This window comes from Papio anubis, chromosome 3 (genome assembly GCF_008728515.1).
Source record: "Papio anubis isolate 15944 chromosome 3, Panubis1.0, whole genome shotgun sequence".
In the NCBI taxonomy this organism is placed as follows: domain Eukaryota; kingdom Metazoa; phylum Chordata; class Mammalia; order Primates; family Cercopithecidae; genus Papio; species Papio anubis.
In genome coordinates, this window is record NC_044978.1 from 126,608 (window position 1) to 143,829 (window position 17,222).

At 42.1% G+C, this 17,222-nt stretch overlaps 1 long non-coding RNA gene across 6 annotated transcripts in view; it reads left to right on the plus strand.

Moving 5' to 3' along the window:
- The window catches only part of LOC103884867, a 96,901-nt gene extending 83,129 nt beyond the window's left edge, over positions 1-13,772 (plus strand). For 5 of the 6 annotated variants that reach the window (XR_004182585.1, XR_004182587.1, XR_004182588.1 and 2 more), the window contains 3 exons: positions 8,050-8,169; positions 12,019-12,206; positions 13,253-13,772. This is a non-coding gene — a long non-coding RNA (uncharacterized LOC103884867). Of the gene's footprint in view, positions 1-341; positions 1,335-8,049; positions 8,170-12,018; positions 12,207-13,252 lie in introns of those variants that run through there. The other variant, XR_001903131.3, reaches the window with a different exon arrangement.
- The last annotated feature ends 3,450 nt before the right edge of the window (positions 13,773-17,222 follow it).

Sequence of the window (17,222 nt, forward strand, 5' to 3'; positions counted from 1 at the left end):
TTGGGATCCAGAAGCAGCATTATTCAGCATGCTTTGCAGAGGAAGTGGGAGCTTGGCTAACTGGGGGAGATGGCTTCAGAGAAAGTCAGCTAAAAAGTTTCTACTGTACTCAGCAGGAGGAAGCTGATGGCCACCAACTGTTTCTGTGGTAGGGGCCCACACTTAGAAAAGCAGCGGGCTGGGAAGGGTCAGTGTGGATCTCTGTGCTGGGAGCTGTGGCTCCTCGGGCTGGGGAGGGTCCGCGGTGATCTCAGCTGGGAGCTGTGGCTCCTCGGGCTGGGGAGGGTCCGTGTGATCTCTGTGCTGGGAGCCAGGCTCCCTCGGGCTGGGGAGGGTCCGTGTGGATCTCTGTGCTGGGAGCTGTGGCTCCTTGGGCTGGGGAGGGTCCGTGTGGATCTCTGTGCTGGGAGTCCCGTGACTCATACCCATTAAGGGCCTCTCTTAGGGATACCTAAAAACGATTCTAGTTATAATTAACTTACTCCAAACAGTAGGCTCTTAATGTGCACAAGCTGCTGCAACTTCTGTGACAGACGTGAGCCTGGCCAGGTGGGAGAGGCCAGGATGTGGAATGGGTCAGGGCCAGCATTCTGGGAACTTACTCATCCCTCCCAGTCTTACTGGGAGAGTAGGCTCCAGTTTGCCTTTGCTTTTCTATATATATTGCTACACACACACACACATACACACACAGAGACTTGACAGCCACATTAAAAAAAAGATACTAGTTGAAGAACAGAGCTGGAGTCCAACATCTGGTTTTGGTAAAGTCTGGCCTTTGTGCCCAGTTTTACAGCTGAGCTGACTGAAATACCATGAGCTGTGTAGGGTCAGCGCGTCAGGCAATAGCTCAGTGGCTATATGATCCCCCAACCCTCGTAACTTTCAACCCTACATTTTAACTATTAAGCCACACGGCCTGCTATAGAATATGCCACAAAACACCCCAGATGTGTGTTGAGAGAGATCCTTCCATGACCCAGCTAACATCACATCCCCTCAGGACTCTCTGACGATTGGATGTTCCTGGTGACCTCTCCTGCAGTGTAAGCACATTAACCCAAATGTTATGAGGATTTCCCCACATGACAGTCTTATAAGATTTTCTTATGAGGTCACTTCCCAGGAAGGCAGGGATTTAAAAGCTGCCACAACAGGCCATGAAGTAAGCAACATGTGGCTTTGCTTTCAGTCTGTCATTTTAAGCAATGAAGAATTCATATGGATGAGGTTTCTGATGTAGCTGATAGAGCATTGTTTGTTTGTTTATAGGCTTTGGATTCACCTTGAAAACATCCTCTCTGAACATCAGAAGTCCACTTGGTCCCCGAACGGTATATTAACTTCTAACATTTCTGACTTCCAGGCATGGAGATTTCAAAACCAATTGCATACAGCAGCGAAGCTTTTCACTTTTAATGGAACATTTAGGAGAAGGGCAGCTTTTCCTATTTTCTGTGTTATCTTCAGCCCGTTAACTGTTATCAGCCTTGGAGAGCAACCATCCGTTCTCCTTAAAAACATGAACCACATACTAAGTTGTTTCTTGCCTCTTAAAGATTCAGGTCACTCAGGTACATCATTCTGAGACAGGACACTCAGGTACATCATTCTGAGACAGAACACTCAGGTATATCATACTGAGACAAGTCACTCAGGTACATCATACTGAGACAGGACACTCAGGTACATCATAGTGAGACAGAACACTCAGGTACATCATACTGAGACAAGTCACTCAGTACATCATACTGAGACAGGACACTCAGGTACATCATTCTGAGACAGGACGCTCAGGTACATCATTCTGAGACAGGACACTCAGGTATATCATTCTGAGACAGGACGCTCAGGTACATCATACTGAGACAGGACATGTTGATTGTTGGTGTGTATTTCTCCCAAGCCACCACTCAAACCAGTGTTTGATTTCCATGGAGGTTGGCTGATGGCTTTTAGCTTGAGCCCCAACAGTGTGACTACATACAAGGCAATTTTTTCAGAAATATCATGGGACTTTAGGGACGTTATATTATTAAATGTAAAAAACCTAATATGTTATTTTTTTCAATAAAGTTTATGAGTTTACTGAGTCTTTCTTCTCCAAAATAGTTAATGAGCTTTTGAGTCACGTTTTTTATGAAAGGATTGACTTTCCCATGGCGTCCAACTCTGTGGATAATCATCCAAAACAGATTTGACTGTATTTGTTTAACAAAAGGCTGCCTAAACCAAACTCTGCTCTGAATTTTTTGTTTTCCACACTTACGTGCTAAATCGGTGTAATTTGGTAGTTTTTCTCTCCAGAACCACTGCTGGTCTTGTGTAACAATCAGCAGAGGCAGCAGTCTGACAGGTCCACAGAGACAGGTGAGGCAGCGGGAGGAGTGCAGTGTCCAGGCAGACGAGGGACCTCAGGACCAGCAGCTCAGCCGCATCCTTGCCTTTTCCCAAGGACGCACTGAGCAAGTCAGGATGGCGAGGAAAGTCTCTGTCTCCAAACTGAACACAGGATTTGTTGAGGCTCCTCCTGGAGCTGAAGTGTGTTTGGGGTGATATCTACAAACTTCCATCACTGCTTCACTGGTGACCTTTGGAAAATCACCATTTTTTTTTCTGTCTTGTTCTGTAGGTTATATTCTGCAAAAATAGGACAAATGCTAAAATAGTGATGTCAAATTTAAGTTTTTCATAGAAATAGCAGAGTAGGGAACTATACTCATTTTTATAAGGAATACATTGTATCATTACTCTTTCCCTTCCTTTGTTCTTTCCTTAAGAAATATTGAGTGTTGATTATGTACCAAAGAATAGAATATGATGGGAAACAATACAAGTATCTTATTACATGTCATATAGTATAAATCTTTAAATTGTGATTATAAATTAAACAGAGCCCCTTGGTGTCATGGCTCATGCCTGTAATTCCAGCACTTTGGGACACCAAGGCAGGTGGATCACTTGAGCCCAGGAAATCAGGACTAGCCTGGGCACCATGGAAAAACCCTATCTCACAAAATGTACCAAAATTAGCCAGGTGTGGTGGCTCATGGCTGCAGTCCCAGCTACTTGGGAGGCTGAGGAAGGAGGATCACTTGAACCCTGGAGATTGAGGCTGCAGTGAGCCGTGATTGTGCCGCTGCACTCCAGCCTGGGCAACAGAGTGAGACCCTGTCTCAAAAAATAAATAAATAAATAAATAAATAAATAAATAAAAGAGAGCAACTCAGCAATAACTATATATTTAATTATTATAAGTATTATGTTTAATAATATAATTATATTTAAATATTACATTATGTAGCACATCAAAGTGTATCATATGAAGTTTTTCATCTCCATCAGTCTCTCTTATTTTGATAGTAATGATAAAGCACTGGCCCAACTTAATCCTCAGAATGTGTTTATTGAATTAAACGGTAGCCATGGAATTCAGAAGAACTTACTCGAAGAGCTTTAAAAGGGCAATAACACTTATGATTTTCCCTATTACAAAAGTATTTGTTCATCATAGAAAATTGGAAAATTCTGGAAAACACGAGGAATAAAAGAACAATCATGCCTAATTCTATCATTCAGAGATAGCAATTGCTACTAATATTTTGGCATATTTTCTCTAGCCTGTGTGTGTGTGTGTGTGTGTGTGTGTGTGTATCTGTGTGTATGTGTGTGTGTACACAAAGAAAAAGTAGAGGAAATGTCATTTTTTATACAAATATAATATAAAACAAAAATGAGATCACATAGTATACATTGCTTTTAGACATATTCTTAAAATTTATTATATCATGAGCATTTACTTTTGTTAATAAAGTTTTATAAAACATGATTTTTAATGGCTGTAGATTATTTCATTATATAAATGTGCATAACTTAACTAATCCCTTATTTTTGGTCATTGAGGTTATTTTAAAATTTTAGGCCAGATGCAGTTGCTCACGCCTGTAATCCCAGCACTTCAGGAGGCCGAGGCGGGTGGATCACCTGAGGTCAGGAGTTTGAGACCAGCCTGGCCAACATGGTGAAACCCCAGTTCTACTAAAAATACAAAAATTAGCTGGGTGTGGTGGTGGGCACCTGTAATCCCAGCTACTTGGGAGGCTGAGGTGGGAGAATCGCCTGAACCCGGGAGGTGGAAGCAGAGGTTGCTGTGAATCAAGATGGTGCCATTGCTCTCCAGTCTGGGCAACAAGAGTGAAACTCCATCTCAAAACAAAACAAAACAAAACGTTTTAACCAGCATAAATAACTCCCAATTGAGTATCGTTACATATAAACTTTGTGTATGTTTTTGACCATTTCTAGAATAAGTTCCTAGACGAATTACCAGAGGTACCAAGCCAAAAAGGGATGAGCATTTTTCAAGCCTCCTAATTTCCCTCCAATATTAAGTGCACGTGGGAATAATTGCTATATCTTTTTCAACTTTGGATATCAAACTTTAAAATTATTGTTTTTGGGGAAGATTTAGGCAGATACTGTCTTCAGATTATAGAAGTGTCAACAGAAGTAGCCTAAGGGAAGTTATACAGTACAAAATTTGACATCTGAATCTTGGAAACATTTTCAGTTAAATTTATATGTGTTATTTACTTCATTAGTTGTAGTGTCTAGTTACATAAACTGATCAAACAAGCAATGTCACTGAGTCACAGAGACTGACTCGAAACCCTCAAAGGTGGCCCAATCTCCTACCAAAAGATTAAGCCCCTCCTGTAACATTTCTTACTAAGAGTTATTTCTGTTTAAACACTCCCAAGACCTAGGCCTTCCTCACTTCACCAGGTGCCCCTTAAAGCTGGTTTTCACTTATGTAGAATAGGCCTGTGTGGGCTTACCCACCTCTGAGTCCTTGAATGGGATCCAGACCGACTTCACAACAAATGTACCATATTGTGGGTTTATATTTCCCATAAGTTGTGAATGGTACATATTATCTTCATTCCATATTCTCAAATTTGCAATCAACTAGGGATAATCCTAAAAGAACCTAGGAAATATTGGCACTGGACATAGGTCAGTTTCAAGCAAGCTAACTATGGTGTTACACACGACTATGTTAGCGTCTAACTGTGCCTTTACCTCTGACCATGATGAATTTGCTACTGAAGAGAATATCTTCTTGGATATTGCCGTATGATCCTGCAGCATGGATAGGGAAATCGGGCCACGTTCCCAGGCATCTAGAATTATTGGAAGGTACAGTGCTTTTGTAGGGTCACCAAATGTGATGGCTTCTTGTTTGTGAGTTAGTGCTGCCAGAATAATAGTACTTTGTGGTCATAAATTATTGCACAAGCATTATCTTCTTTGAATTTCTAAATAATCCTGTGAAGTAAATATAGTCATTATACTTTTCTTGGTATTATTAGTTATAAATACATATTCTCAGTTTTAAGGATGAAGAGGTCAAATTTCTGAAAAAGTCACACATCTAATTAATTTTAACTGATGGGTAGTGCTTGAAAATCAAGAAAAGAACTTCGAATTCCACATTCTGTGCTGTTTTTACCACTTAATTTAATATAATACCTTACCTGGCCCATTGTTTCTGACTTAATGCCTACTGATTTTACATGATACTGTGAAGTAAACTCTTTTTTTAAAAAATTTATTTATTATTATTATTATTATACTTTAAGTTGTAGGGTACATGTGCATAACGTGCAGGTGTGTTACATATGTATACTTGTGCCATGTTGGTGTGCTGCACCCATCAACTCATCAGCACCCCTCAACTCGTCATTTACATCAGGTATAACTCCCAGTGCAATCCCTCCCCCCTCCCCCCTCCCCATGATAGGCCCCAGTGTGTGATGTTCCCCTTCCCAAGTCCAAGTGATCTCATTGTTCAGTTCCCACCTATGAGTGAGAACATGCGGTGTTTGGTTTTCTGTTCTTGTGATAGTTTGCTAAGAATGATGGTTTCCAGCTGCATCCATGTCCCTACAAAGGACACAAACTCATCCTTTTTTATGGCTGCATAGTATTCCATGGTGTATATGTGCCACATTTTCTTAATCCAATCTGTCACTGATGGACATTTGGGTTGATTCCAAGTCTTTGCTATTGTGAATAGTGCCGCAATAAACATACGTGTGCATGTGTCTTTATAGCAGCATGATTTAAGTAAACTCTTAAGAGTCCTATATGAGTTTTAGGATTTCTCTAATCCAGGACTAGGTTAAAACAATCCTGTGGATTTTGACCAGATACAGCCCTTCAGAAAAAAAGTCTGCATTTGTGTACTGTGTCCACACAGCCAAAAGATTATTTTAATATTTGTGCAAATTTCATCAGCAGGAGAAAATAAGGGCCAAAACCTTTCTTGTTGGATTCAATTGCTTGTCCCCCCTGGTCAAAGAGGACACTTGAAACCCAAGAAGCCAGTAACTAGCAAATGGGAAGTGTATGCTGAAACGGGGCACCTTTGCTGTTGATGAAAAAAGAATTGGCCAAGTTGGAGAGGCCAAAGATGACCCCATTTGTATCTAATTTGTATTTTTTTGATATCCATCTGCTGCACAATTACAAATGTTGGCATCTAGACTGTGGAAGAAAGAGACAATATAGGATGTCTGAGCCCAGCATGACCTTTTAGCTCTTTGAGTGAGAGCTCCAGAGTGAAGATAAAGGTCATGTTGCAAGTGAAGTATTGAGACTTTCATTAGTCCATGAATCAGAATTTTATTTCAGCCTCACTCTTCATGCTGACACCCTAGGGTGTAGTAAAACAGAGTTCTAATCAAAACAGCATAATGAAATATAATCTACAAAGGAAAAGGTTTATAGGTTAGCTTTCAAAACAGACAGGTGTTTTGGCATTTTAAGAACAAAATTCTCTAACTGACAAGTTTCTTTTGTAGTTGAATAGGATCTGTAAGATGTGTTTTTTTTTTCACAGCACTTCAGCAGCCCACAGTAAGACCCTTCAAGGTCACATAAACAGAATGAAAATGGGGCCCAGAACATCATCCATGCTAGAAGCCATGGAGGGCAGAGGGGATAGTAACACTGTTTTCTGTGTGGCTGAACTAATTCTACTCGATCAATTGGTTTGTTCAAATAGTCAGTGTGAATAAACAAATATTTATTTAGCAGTTATTTAGTCGGCCCTCAGAAAATATTTATTGAGGGCCGACTGTATGTCAAGAACATTATTAGATCTTGTAACCCTACCTAGTCTTCCACTGGCACACATGGAAGAGAACAATGAGGAAGTGAAAGAGAAGTTGTAAACTGAAGAATGAAGCCATCTGATATGACATCACGCTATTTGCACAGCGCCATGTTTTCCCCGGCTCATTGCCTTGAGAAAACTCGTCAGCTACCCTTTCCTTGTGGAGATTTAAGACTCTAATTCAAGACATTAAGGAATTAGGGATTCAAATCCCGTATTTCTCCATCCTTGTTCATGTTATCATTAGCTTTTGAAAATGAAGAATGATTTGCCATTTTAGTCATTGTGTCAGTGAAAACTCCATGGAATTTGTGTTTTTTAAAACATTCTATGACACGCTCATTTTTAAGATATACAGCTTTTATGCATTAAAAATGCATGAAATGTAGACAAATTTTAATTCTGACCAGAGCATATGTTTACTTACACCAATTTATGTTATGTTCCGAAGTTTGAGTCTAAACCTTTGTCATGTTCTAAGTCTAAGGTTTTTCCTGAACCATTTTCTAGTATCTGCCGTGATGGCAATATTGCAGTGACATCTGCATCTTACAACCTATGTTCCTGCTCAGGCCTCCTCAGCACCAGGACAGTGACTGGCTGCTATGCCTTGGATGCACGTTGGAAAAGCCTGTGTCTACTCTTGTTGTTTTACATCTTCCTTGTTTGACTAATGGCTCTCTAAGAGGTCAATTGCTTGATGCTGTTGATAGATAGTATTTTTGAGCCTGTGTTATGGTTCTTCATGGGTTCACCTCCCCTTGCTCTAAAAATTTTGTCATCTATTCCAACATATTTGGCTATGCTCATACATGTACAGGCAATCACATTTCTTTGAACATAGATTGAAAAATTACTCTTTATTTCAGAATTGTTAAAATACGAAGACATATAATCTCAGAATCAAGGAAAAGAGGGCAACTGAAAACCAAGTATTCATGTTGCTTCCCAGGAAGATGATGGGCTGGACAAAGGAGCTGAGAAGTCAGGTTTGTACTTGCACGGTGTAGGGTCATCACTTAGCTCCATGTGCCTCCTCTGAGGGCACGGGTGTATGTGTGGTTGACTGCTTTGATATATTCCATTTTGGTTTGAAAACACCCTGAGGCAACAGTGACCAAACTACTTTTATCCATTCACAAACATATGAAAACCAAATGTGGATCTAGGAAAAGAGATTGTCAAATAAATTAATTTTTGCTACTACTACTAGTATTTTTTTAAAAAATAGCGCTGAAACCAAACCAAAACACAATTATTTTTCTTAGCATAAAAATTCAATACTCATACTCAGAAGTTTAAAAAAATACAATATTTATGAAGTAAATGAATATTTAACTTTTTACAATTAAAAACATGTACCAAATATGCCAAGAGGAAAAGAAAGAAAATCAAAAGGTCTTCTTTCTAATACTTAGTAAAAATAGTTTACACAGAGAATCAGTGTAGTTGGTTCTCCAGAAGAGGCTGATTATCAGTTACTAGAAATAATTTATACATTAACACGATGTTTATAGTTTTTATTCTAAAAGTTATAAGCACAAGGCAAAGAATGATTTTTCCTCATCCTTTTGAGAACAAATTACTGATCGAATACCCCATTGCCTCTGACTATTCTCTGCTGTATTTCCTATAAACAAGAATATTCCTACATGTGCTCAATATAATCATCAAAATCAGATAATTAATATTGATATGTTTCTACGATTTAATTTGCAGAGACAATTCAAGTTTGCTAATTGTCCTAACAATATTATTCTTCATAGCAAACGTGTCAAGTTCAGAATTCCCTGTTGCCCTGAGATGTTGGTGTGGTCTGGCTCTGTGTCCCCACCCGAATCTCATCTCAAATCCCCACATAATCCCCACAAGTCAAGGGAGTGCTGCGGCCTTCTTGTTTTCTTCACTCTGGAAAGTTCCTCATTTTCTCCTTGACCTTCATTATCTTGACACCTTTGAAGACGACAGGCCAATGCCTGTGGAAGGCCCAATAATTTGGATTTGTTTGATGTTTCCTCCTTATTATATACAAGATATGCATCGCTGGTAGAAATACCACAAAAACATGGCAGAAATACCATGAAAAACAAACACTTTGCTTTCTTCTCTCACTGCATCATAAAAGGAGGTGCCCAACGTTGATTTGTCCCATTACTGATAATGTGTAGTTGGATCACTCGATTAATATCTACCAGTCTACTTCACTGGTAGATGGATAATGTGTAGTTGGATCACTTGATTAATGTCTACCAGTCTACTTCACTGGTAGATGGAGTATTTAGTGCCGCCATAATAATAGTACTTTGTGTTCATAACTATTGCACAAACATTATCTAGTATATAATACACTAAAGTTAAAGTTATTCATTAAAGTTATTTATTTTCCTTTGCAATTAGCACATATTGGTGGGAAGTATGTTGAGACTATAAAAACATGAGGTTTCTCATCAAACTCCAATTGATTCATGTATTTATTTACATCTTGAGGATTTGTGTTTTCTATTTTATTCAATAAATTATATCCTGTTACCATCATGTATTTGATGGTGATTTTGTTTTCTAGCTTTTGCTAGTGAGAGCCTCTTTCAGGTGGCTTGGTGTCTTTTGTCACAGTTCTGTGTGGGGGCCCTTCCTACCCTGCTTGGGCTCTGACACCGGCATCTTCCCGGCCTGGCCCTGCCTGGCTGCCCTCCTTTCCCACCCAGGCTCTGCACTGTGCTGGGGCCACCTCACTCTGTCCCCATCTGCTCTGACACCGGCATCTTCCCAGCCTGGCCCCGCTTGGCTGCCCTCCTTTCCCACCCAGGCTCTGCACTGTGCTGGGGCCACTTCACTCTGTCCCTGTCTGCTCTGACACCGGCATCTTCCCGGCCTGGCCCTGCTTGGCTGCCCTCCTTTCCCGCCCAGGCTCTGCAGTGTGCTGGGGGCCACCTCACTCTGTCCCCATCTGCTCTGACACCGGCATCTTCCCGGCCTGGCCCCGCTTGGCTGCCCTCCTTTCCCACCCAGGCTCTGCACTGCGCTGGGGCCACCTCACTCTGTCCCTGTCTGCTCATTGTGGCATAGTTGTCTTTCCTGCCCAAACCCACTCAGTGGCCCTTGGAATGAATTGTTCAGGAAGGGAAGAGGAAGAAGAATTTTTGTTTCCAAGGTTTTCTTTCAGTGGCTTTATCTGGACCTTCATTCATTTAGTCACAAATGTTTTGAGCATGGATATTTTGCTGAGGTCTATCTTAGTGTAGCAGATATAAAGGTAAGACACAGATGCCCATTTGGGACCAGAAAACAGCAGGGAAGAGGAAACATGAGCACAGCCATCTAAACGTAGGGGCTGCTAATGTTCTACCGGAGGGAAGAGGAAGGGATGTGAGAGGGCCGCTCTCCACAGGCGGGAAGATGGCCTCAGAGGTCAGTTTCAAACAGGGCACATTCTAGGACAAGGAAACAGCATCGGCCAAGCTGTTCTCGCCCGTAGCCCATAGGCCACACGAGGCCCAGGATGGCTCTGAATGTGGCCCAATACAAATTCATAAACTTTCTTAAAATCTTATGAGATTTTTCTGTGTGTGATTTCTTTTTCTTTTAGCTTATCTGCTATCATTAGTGTTAGTATATTTTATGTGTGACCCAAGACAATCCTCCTTCTTCCAATGTAGCCTAAGAAGGCCAAAAGGCTGGGCACCCCATGGATAGGTAAAGGCACGGAGGCCTAAAAGTGCAGGTAATCTTTGGGGAATAGCAAGTGGTCACTGGGATCTAGAAGAGAATGCATAAACATGTGTTAAGATACAAGCAGGGAAAAGAAAGGTTAGGGCCAGATTAGAAGGACTGTGAATGTCATGTTAAAGTTTAAACTTTGCATATTGGAGTTTGTGCTTTATAGAGAAAACGTTGGCAACAGTATGGAGAAGAAATTGGAATTACATAGGAGACCGTTTTAGGAGAATATTATCCACCATTTTTTTCCAACTAAGCAAAAGGCCCAGGATTCTGGTCTGCATCAAGGCCTCCAGAGAGAGTGAGGATGGGGAACTCTATGCCTCTAGGTCTGAGGCAGAGGGGTAGCTGAGTAAAAAAGTTCTAATGTACATCTGTTGCATTTCTGAGGTGTAAATACTCCCTCCGTGACCAGTTTTAAGCTATCAACATCTCATTACTGAGCAGAGTTTGGAAGGCATTAGCATAGTCAACATAGCCAGTGCAGGCCAGCTCTAGCTTACTCCTAACAGGTGAGGACGTGTCCTGTAAGGGGAAGGGAAATGAGTGTAGGATTACAGAGAATAACTTTATGCAAAAATGTGGACTTTATGGGACAGGTCAAAGACCTGTTCTGCACGAGAACTAGCTGAGGCTGTCTAAGGCTGAGTCAAGCACCTGGTGGCCTGATCCAAGGAAAAGCAGGACCGAGCCCTGGTTCTGGTTGCCTGGGGAAGAGACAGTGTGAATAACAAGCTGTGCCACTGAGGGAAGACCCCTGAGGGCAGGTTGAGGAAACCCAGGGCCTATGAAGTATTTAGCAAGAGTTCCCTTCCCCGTCAAGGACAGGGCTGTGGCAGGAGGCGGCTTCTGGGAGGGTTTAGAGCCACTGGCAAGCTGTGTTCTCAGAGCTTTCCACTGGTGTGCACGATCCCCTTACCTTTACTAAACACTTCCACTTTCTCCTCTGTCATACACTTCCCCCAAGACAAGAAAGAGCTATGAGTTTGAATCAGGGCTGAGAATAATAATAATAGCAAATCATAATGAGTAGCACTGAGCTCTGTGATGTTACAGACACTTCTAAATGCTTTATATGTCTTAAGTCTTTAACCCTCACTGATATGATTTTCATTTTATAGATGAGGAAATTGAAGCAGGAAGAGATGAAGTAATGTTCAGGTGAAGTAGCTGGAGAGGGTATAGTATTAGAACATGCCATAGAGGGCTGACTCCACACCCATGCTCCACTCTGCTACACTGGGGAGAAGAAAACATTCAGGGAGGACAAAGTATTGGCATCTCGAGATACCATGCACTGCATAATGAGGTAGGTGAGCCCATGACCTGGCGTCTAACAGACATGCGAGTAATGTGTTTTGAATAAATAAATAGGCAACCTCTCTTGCATCAGTTAATCTTTATACAGTGAGAGTTTTATAGGCCTCACTGTCTTGCATTTTGATTTTGGACATCAAAGATGATCTTTGAGCAGTGTGTTATAGTTTGCCAAACAATAATTTGAGAAACACTGGAAGAATATGCCCAGCTTCAGTTTTGAAATATTGCATCAATTCTTCTGCTCCTAGATCATGGAGCTCCTTTCATCAATAGATTTAATTAATTTAGATATTTATTTACAACAGCCTCTTTTCTCTTGACCTATTCCGCACGAGGCAGGCCTGGATAGTGTGCTGAGGGTCTCACTCCGCGATAGCTGGTGCTCTAGTTGAGTCTGTGCACAGCGGCTACATCCCTGTCTCAAATCAGTGCTCTGGCATCTGTCTTTACCCTCCTCTGAGCTTACTGTATAAAAAAAGCCTGCTTTTGAGAGACATCAAGAATGCACGGTTCCATCTTTATGATGAGAGACAGATCTCCCATTAAAAGAAGAATTCTGCATTCTGAAAAACTGAGTAGGTTGGCACTTAAAAGGGAATTCCAGCTGGTTAATTTAGGGTGCTGAAAAAAAGATCCAGCACAAGAATGTTTTCTGGCTGTGAGCCCACTGCATTCTCAACTGATTGCAAACTGGAGACATTTTCATCACACGAGGGACTTTGCTTTTCAGTATCACGTTGTTCTGAGACAGGAAAACACAGTTTGGCCCTGGTATCATAGCTATATTCACACACATGATCAATGCCAGTTGCATCAGAACCAAAGATAGCCTTACGTTTGCTGATGTATTAAAAGTAAAAAAAAAAACTGAATGAAAATTTAAAAAAATTTTCCCTCTTGAAATTTTTTTTATTCTTGCCTCCTAATTTTCTTTTCTGTTGTGTCTAAGAAAATATTCTGAAGATATGAAAAGAGCTTTAGGTAAAAGAACAGTTTTGAAAATTGTTAATTTCATGTGGTATTTTTTGCCCCCAGTGGCTAAACATGAAAAAAATGTATAGAATCCTCTGTGGGTCCAGGCAGCTCCCCAGGGCCGCTGTCCTCTGTGCATTGATCCAGCAATTCATACAGCTTTCGCCTGCTGCTCTACCAGCTCCGCACCAGACCCGGTTCTTTGACAGAGAATGAGAAGCTCAGGTGCTGTGGAGAGGCTTTTCGTGGTTTGGCCTGAGAGTGACACATACTGCTTCGGCTCCCGTTTCCTGGGCCGGAAGTTGTTATGTGGCTCTGCCTAACTGCAAGCGTCTGGGAAGCAGAGTCTCCCATCTGCCCAGAAAGAAGAAGAGAGCTGGATACTGCTGAACACTGGTAATGGCGTGTTGTCCCATCATCCTTCCCAGACACCGGCATAGTCCAGACGGTCCGTGGTCCAGGTGAACAGAAAAAAACCCTAAGCTTGCTGCCACCGTTACAAACTAACAAAGCAAAACACCTCCCATTGTGATTTCTTGTTTCTGTGGAGTGTTGAAGTTTCCCTAAATAAATTGTCCCCTTCATAGACTTTTCTTTTCCATGTTTCTCTTATTCCGTTCATTTCAGCCAAAGGAACGTTGCTCCCGTCTCTAGGTAGAGTCTGGACACCTTTTGCAGCAGCCGTAGACCCAAGAATTGATGCCCTCAGAAGCATGTCCACATTTGAATTACTTCAACTCTGAGTGTTCTCTGTGCTATTTATTGTCAAGGCATTTAAAACCGTAGGATGCAGGTGGCCTCAGTACTGTTAGTGCACTGCCTTGGTTCCCCAGCCTGCTGGTAGGACTGATCCTCTCCCCTCAGTATCACTCGGGGGCTGGCTACCAAGTGACCAAAGTTGGGGATGGTTGGAACGCGTATTGACGTCCTGGGGATCCAATATTCATTTATTCTGTTTCTAACACTGTTCATTGCTTTGTATAAATCCAAGTTGCTGTCTGGTATCATATTTCTTCCTCCCAGAGAACTCCATTTAACATTTCTTATATGTAGGTCTGTTGGCAATGATTTCTCTCCGTTTTTATTTGTCTGAGAAAGTCTTTATTTCTCCTTCATTTTCTCTCAGGGAATAAAATACCGAGTTGAATTTTTTTTCTTTCAGCACTTTCAAGATACCACCCCGTTGCCTTCTGTATGGCGTGATTTCTGACGTGAGATCTACTGTAATTTTTCTGTGCTCCTTGTTATACAATTTGTAAGAACTATAAAGGGTCTGAGCTTTTATCCTACTTTTAAGCTAAAAATTTACCTGCCGTAGTTTCATAGAAGCTGGTAGAAGACAAGAGACAACAAACAAATGACAACGAGCCATCAGTGACGCACTTCATAAGATGTTCAGAAACAGGAGAAAGCTGTGGAAAGCTGGCTGCCAACAGAAATGTGTTTCATTGGCTGACTTCAGGATTTCCTATCTGTGTTTTGTTTTCAGTTTGAATACAAAATATATGTGTTCAAGCATGCACATGTGCTCGTGTGTGTGTGTATATGTCTCTGTGTGTGTGTGTGTCTGTGTCTGTGTGTATACGTGTGTGTGTGTGTTGTGTGTGTGTGTGTGCATGTGTGTGTGTGTGTGTATGTGTATGTGTGTGTCTGTGTGTGTCTTTGCGTGCATCTGTGTGTGTGTCTGTGTGTGTGTCTGTGTATGTGTGTGTGTGTATGTGTATGTGTGTGTGTGTGTGCATGCATCTGTGTGTATGTGTGTGTGCATGCATCTGTGTGTATGTGTCTGTGTGTGTCTGTGTGTATGCGTGTGTGTGTCTTTGTATGTGTGTATGTGTGTCTGTGTGTGTGTGTGTGTGTGTGTGTCTGTGTGTGTCTTTGTGTATGTGTATGTGTGTGTGTCTGTGTGTATGTGTCTGTGTGTGTGTGTGTGTCAGTACTTACTCCTGCGTGGTATTCTCTGAGCTATTTGGCTCGGAGATTTGTTGTCTGTCATTGTTTGTGACACTCTTGGCTATTATTTCTTTTGGCCTGTTCTCCTCCTCTCTTTTTCCTTTAGAGACTCCACGTAAACGTGTGTTAGATCATTTGATATTCTCTCACAGTGCTTGGGTGCATTATTCTGTTTCTGCTGCTGTGTCTTAGCCTAGGTACTTTCTATGGACCTGTCTTTAAGTTCACTGATTCTTTTCTGGGTTATGTTAAGTCTTCCAGCGGGGCTGTAGAAGATGCTTTTCATCTCTATTACTGTCTGTTATTTCTGGGATTTGAACTACATTATTTGTTACGGTTGCATCTCTATGCTGAAATAATCTGTCTGATCTTAAACATCATCCACCTCTTTATTGAAGGCTTTAACTTATTAATCATAATTATTTTACGCTCTTTATCAGATAGCTCCAACATCTGTGTCGCACCTGAGTCTAGTTATGCAGATTCCATCTTTTTTTTTTTTTTTTTTTGAGGCAAAGTCTCACTCTGTCTCCCAGACTGGAGTGCGGTGGCGCCACCTCGGCTCCCTGCAAGCTCCGCCTCCCGGGTTCAAGTGATTCTCCTGCCTCAGCCTCCCGAGTAGCTGGGACTACAGGTGTGCACCACCACGCCCGGATAATTTTTGTGTTTTTAGTAGAGATGGGGTTTCACCATATTGGTCAGGCTGGTCCTAAACTCCTGACCTCAGGTGATCCACCCGCCTCAGCCTCCCAAAGTGCTGGGATTACAGGTGTGAGCCACCACCCCCGGCTGCAGATTTCTTTGTCTCTTGGCAGTGCATTGTTTGTTTCTGTCTTTTCACGTACCTTGTAATTTTTTGTTGGAAAGTCACACATCTTTTTCAGGACAGTAGAGACTGAGCTAGAGGTTTTTATATGTGGAAGTGGGTGTTCTGTGGGGCCTTTAGTGTGGGCATTTGTGTTCATCTGGTGAGGAGTTGGGAGGGGTCTGAGATTTATGGTTGCTGTAATTATCCTCCACGCTCCACAGTCTTCAGATTCCTCTAGCGATCCTCTGTATTTGATGTGGGGACAGTTTCCCCCAACGTGTTTCTCAAAGTCTGCTCCACTCTCAGCATTAGGCCCTCCCTCCACGCTGTGCAGTGGAGAGCACCGGTCTCTTCTAGCTCTCCCCACAGTGCTGCACCTGGCTCCCCGCAGTGTTGCACCTGGCTCCCCGCAGTGTTGCACCTGGCTCCCCGCAGTGCCCTGCGGCACCTTACTACTCATGCTCCAAGCTTGTTGGTGTAGGGAACGGTGCCGGACACATCCTCTGCTGTTCTGACCCAGCCTCGGTCTCCACCTGTGTCCTTGGCTCACAGAGGTGTGACCTTCGTGAGTGTTTCTCCTCCTTAGCTCTAGTTTTGATCCCGGAGCAATGCTCTTTCTAGATCTCAACATCACAGATCGGAAATCAGAACTGTTAGTTTATTTTTATCTCTTAATTTATGGTCTTCGATTTGCCCATGTAATGTCAGGAAAATAGTGCGATTATTCGAACTGTCCCAGATGTAAAAGCCAATCATTTAGGCATCTAGGGAGAACCACCAAGATACTTTGTGGGAAACAGAAGTCACGTTGGACATTATTCCTACTTCCCAAGAGCTTGTGGTCTAAATGGCAAATAGCTTCTGGTAAATCCATAGTTAAAATCTGAAATGTGTGATCTGCCAAGAACAGTTGAATGACATCCAGGAAGGAAGTGAGTGACGACTGAGGTCAGCTGCCAGGAGGAGGTGGGGCTTGGAGATGCATCGCGGAATGCAAAGGGCAGGGGCTTTGCTGTCAGACTCGGCAGGCACAGACTCCCAGCTTTGCCTCTTGCCTGGCGTAGCATCTCAGTTAAATGGCTACACCTCTCTTTGTCTTAGTGGATACAGTTGTGCTGATGATATTCGACCTTCGGGCTTACCAACGGAACCAAAGGAAATAATATGTGAAGACCTTCATATAGTTCTCAGCTTATAGAAGGGCTATGAGCCATTAGAATTTAATTTGTTTTTGTTTTTTCTTCCCAAACCCCAATTTTTAAAAATGGTGGC